This window comes from Ictalurus furcatus, chromosome 8 (genome assembly GCF_023375685.1).
Source record: "Ictalurus furcatus strain D&B chromosome 8, Billie_1.0, whole genome shotgun sequence".
NCBI lineage: Eukaryota > Metazoa > Chordata > Actinopteri > Siluriformes > Ictaluridae > Ictalurus > Ictalurus furcatus.
The window spans coordinates 30260302-30265612 of NC_071262.1; positions in this window are offsets into that span (position 1 = coordinate 30260302).

The following is a 5311-nucleotide window of genomic DNA, read 5'->3' on the forward strand; positions in this document are numbered from 1 at the left end:
TACAGTTTTACAAAGTTGCATTGTTAGAATTGTATTAGAATCGATTCGTTCGATTATAATTGAATCGTGAAGCGGTTTGACCGATTCGTTTCAAAAGAATCGTTTCAAAAGAACGATTCGTTCACGATTCGGGCGTCACTTCTTTGTAAACTCCCACGTTTGATGATGTAACTGTATTTCTCTTAAACAAATGTGAAATGTGGAGGAAAAAAAAAAACCAAAACATTATTCTTATAGAGCGCTTAGATGGACAAATTATAAAAACGAATCATTTTGCAGCACCGGATGCGTTAACACCATTCGATTCTGATTCATCAGGTTTATAATCCGAATCTTGGAAGTTAAAGTGACTAATTCTTCAAGCATGGATCTAGATAAAAATGCTGCAATAACAGGAAACACGTTGTCGAGGACGAGAGGGAACGGATTCGTCAACTGATTTGATGTTGTGTCTGTGAACAAGAAAAATATTTCACTGATTCAAATCGATCCTCTCATGCCCGGTGAGTTAGAAGTGAGAGGTTTTGCGTGCAGTCGTACACGGAAAGTGAAAAGTCGAATATTTAAACATGCGGTGGATTTGGGAAGAGAGATTATAACCGAGCCTCTGCGCCAGAACGCACCAGAACACGGAGCGACGGATTTCTCCGTCTGTAATGCTGAAGATTGAAGGTGACAGCGGATCAAAGGCTTGTAAAGCTGAATAGCAATGTGTTGGCCATACTTCTCTCTCTCTCTCTCTCTCTCTCTCTCTCTCTTTCCCTGATGCTTCTCTACAGCATGCGTGATAAATAATGAAAGTCATATGGAGCTGGAGGCTGTACAGAACGCAGCATCATGCAGAAAATCACGGATCTCAGATCAAATGATTAAAAAAAACCCCCGACTAAATAAATAAATACAACAAAAGGGAAGCGAATCATTCCTCAGACCGTGACAAATGAATCACCGGGTTTGTCTTATTTGCTTCCACATGTTTTAACCCTTTAGTTACACCGAGTTTAGAAGATACTTAATCGATTAGCAACTCATTATTATAGTGTCGTTTTATTTCTATTCCGATCCCAGTCATTATTTTATATTAGATTCTGATATTTTCGAATGAATCTAGTTCTACGTCTTAAAACATATCAACAAACGAATGATTTAAACCACAGACACCTCGACCAGGATAAATCATTTTCTGACCGTGAAGGAATCAATACGTCAGGTTTCATCTTAGCTCCTAAAACAAGACTTCTTTTTTCAGTGATAGATTAATAAGAAATCCAGGATACGTAGTCGAGACGCTGGTGCAAACGCTGGACTCAGACTCCCAGGATGCAATGCGGCTGAGTCACGCTCGACAGAGACTCGGCTCGGCTAGTTAGCGACCTACAGTGTGAGACGACGTTCAGTGCGTTTACATGGACAACGATAATCCGACATGAACCCGATTAAGACGATACTCTGATTAAGAAACTAGCATGTAAACAGAGATTATTGATGATCTTAATCTGATTAAAGTCATACTCGGAGTAAACACAGATGGAATTAAGACGTGTGGAGTATTCCTGTTTTAGTCGCGTTACAGACATGTACCACCTTAATCACACTATTAACGTCGTGTGAGAGTTTTCACCGCATTGTGCGACAGGACACGTACACACACGGCAGCGCTCGACCGTTTGACGCCAAACAAGAGAGCACGGCTGCGTCCCAAACCGCGTACTTACCTGCTATATAGTAGGAGAAATACACATATTTAGGTAAGTACGCGGTTTGGGACGCAGCCCACAGCTTCAAGCAGTCGTCTATTTGCACGTATGACACGACTAATAATTAACCACACTCGACGCTTTCATAAAATAAAAAATAAAAACACCCAAAACTGTATACGGTCCCATAACGAAGACCAACTGTACGTCGATACGTGAAATTCTGGAGGGACGTCGGACAGCGTGGCGCGGGGACGTAATGACGTGTGCCGTTAATCCATCTATGTTCTATAACACGCAAAACAGGAACATGAAAGGAGTATTCTAAAAGCCACTCATGTAAACACTTTCATCAGAATATTACACGTCTTATTCAGAATAAGGTCCATAATTAGATCGCCGCTGTCCGTGTAAACGTCGTCAATGACGTGGTATTAGCATGAAAGCTGATCTGTACGAGCAGAAGGTACAGATGCGGAGGAGAAAAAGCCGGACAGACTGAAACACTAAAGCGCCGCCGCATCTCTTTGTGTAGACATTAAGTGAAATGAAAATCCCACTGAACAGCTATCAAAAGGTATTCGAGTGGCATTGTGGGTAATGTAGGAAACCGAACTGAAACGAAAACAGAGAGACATGACGATGAAAGAATCAGAAATGTCCGAATTTCACTTAATATGACACGGATTAATAGTCTAAACATCCAGGGTGGATTTTTTTTACTTTAATGAACCTTCCAGAAACAAATGGAAATATTGCATTTGACACGAATTACTCCATCACACTGATTTTCTTCATGTGCAGCCTTGTTGCTAAGAAGAATATTGAATATATTTGTTTTTGTTTTTTTTTTCATCTGCAGTTAAAAATGTGATAAATATCGATCCTAATCAGTGTCCGATAAAAAAAGGTATCAATAAATAAAATGTCATGTTTTAGATTATACGAGTGTACGCTAACGTAGAGCGTGGGAATATTTCAGTTTTGAATTATTTACTGACACAGAAACAAATACTTTTAGTTTTTTTTGGAAAGAATCTTTGCGCAAAGCGGCCATTAAATGAACCGGATGCCAGTGACCGTGCTAAGCATTTCCTTTCTCTACACGTCAGCCTCGTCTGTGTGAAGTGAATAAAAATAAAAGGATCGCTTTTATTAGTAATGAAAGAAAGAAGAGCGTGTAATGAGCGAAGTGGTCGTCGGGGAGGATCCCTGTGGACGCGGCACGCTTAAGAGTCCGATCGTCCGGGTGGGACGTGAAGTTATCGGGGAGGAGGAAAACACTTCATCACTGTCCTCCCGCTCTTTCCTTCATTAACTCAGTACACAAGCATACACACACACACACACACACACCTGCGGCCCTGTTCGGTCTGATCCGTCATCCGTATAATCGAACAATCGTTTGAAAACGTTTCAAAACCCCACGTTCCGCTAAGTTTAGCTGCAATCTGACGATTAATCCGAGGCGCGTTTATCACGACTAAACATCAGAGGAAATCCTGCACTCGTTTTTTTTTCTTTTCTTTTCCTTTTCATTTTTTATTAATCCATCCTGGAAACCGCACAGGAGCTACGTGAAGGGTTTTTAATGAAAGCCGTCAGGTCACTGAGAGGTCACTCGAGGACCCGACATGGACACTGGCTTCAAGCCATCCAGATGAAATAAATAACGCAAGCGTACACACACACACACACACACACACACACACACACACACAAGATAAAAAATCGGATTAATTTGACTTTTATTTAAATATTAGTATTTGAGTTTTGTTAGATTTGATGCTCGCTCGACCCCGATCGCGGAGCGAACGCTGACGTGTTAAAGGATCCACGTTTTATATTAAAATAAAACGTCGAGTTTCTTCCGTTCCCTCTTCAAAATGTCTGACTTCATCTGCGCTACGTGAGAGATTTATTTCTATCACTCTCTATCCATCGAAGTAGAAACTACTCCAGTGTGCTGTTTAGTGCAGGAGGAGGCTCTCACGGTGCATTGCTAATGCTAACGTTAGCTCATTAGCTTCCAAACTACATAAAGTATGATCGCTATAAAGTAATGAATATTAATAAAACACTGGGGGTCTGATTTATGAATATTAATGATTAGTGGGTGGGTCTCAGTGAGACGGGCTTTGGGTTGGAGAGGTAAAAGCCAGAGTAAAAGCCAGTTAAGATGTGTTTCGTAGAATAAAAAGACCTAAAAATAACAGAATGTTGAAGGGGCCAACAGTGATGTGCTAGTTTTAGTACTTAGAACAAAGTATGCTAGTGCACTTTTTATATACTAGCATTTGTAAGTATCTAGAATTAAACTGAACTGAAAACTACATTTGATGAACTAGGCGACGTTGAAGAGAAGTATGATAGTTTACTTTTTATCTAGGATGTGGAGGTGTACTAGAAGTTAAGTACACTAGTGTACTGTTGATATGCTAGTCTAAGCACTTTTTATGCTAGTCTAAGTTCCTTTTTATGCTAGTCTAAGCACTTTTTATGCAAGTCTATGTATTAGAAGTGAAGTACACTAGTGTACATTTGATATGACAGTCTAAGTTCTTTTGATATGCTAGTCTAAGCACTTTCTATGCTAGTCTAAGTATTAGAAGTGAAGTACATTATTATATATTGATATGCTAGTTTAAATTTTTTTATATGCTAGTCTAAGTTCTTTTGATACACTAGTCTAAATATTAGAAGTGAAGTACATAATGTATGTTGATATGCTAGTGAAAGTTCGTTTAATATGCTAGTCTAAGTTCGTTTGATATGCTAGTCTGAGTTCTTTTGATATGCTAGTCTAAGTTCGTTTGATATGCTAGTCTAAGTTCTTTTGATATGCTAGTATAAGTTCATTTGATATGCTAGTCTAAGTTCGTTTGATATGCTAGTCTGAGTTCTTTTGATATGCTAGTCTAAGTTTGTTAGATATGCTAGTCTGAGTTCTTTTATTATGCTAGTCTAAGTTCGTTTGATATGCTAGTCTAAATTCGTTTGATATGCTAGTCTGAGTTCTTTTGATATGCTAGTCTAAGTTCTTTTGATATGCTAGTATAAGTTCGTTTGATATGCTAGTCTAAGTTCGTTTGATATGCTAGTCTAAGTTCTTTTGATATGCTAGTCTAAGTTCGTTTGATATGCTAGTCTAAGTATTAGAAGTGAGGTACACTGGTGTACATTTGATACGCTAATCTAAGCACTTTTTATGCTAGTCTAAGTTCGTTTGATATGCTAGTCTAAGTTCTTTTGATATGCTAGTATAAGTTCATTTGATATGCTAGTCTAAGTTCGTTTGATATGCTAGTCTAAGTTCGTTTGATATGCTAGTCTAAGTTCGTTTGATATGCTAGTCTAAGTATTAGAAGTGAGGTACACTGGTGTACATTTGATACGCTAGTCTAAGCACTTTTTATGCTAGTCTAAATATTATAAGAAGTACATTAATATACATTGATATGCTTGTCCAAGTTCTTTTGATATGCTAGTCTAAGTACTCTGGATATGCTAGTCTAAGTTCTTTTGATATGCTAGTCTAAGTACTCTGGATATGCTAGTCTAAGTTCTTTTGATATGCTAGTCTAAGTACTCTGGATATGCTAGTCTAAGTTCTT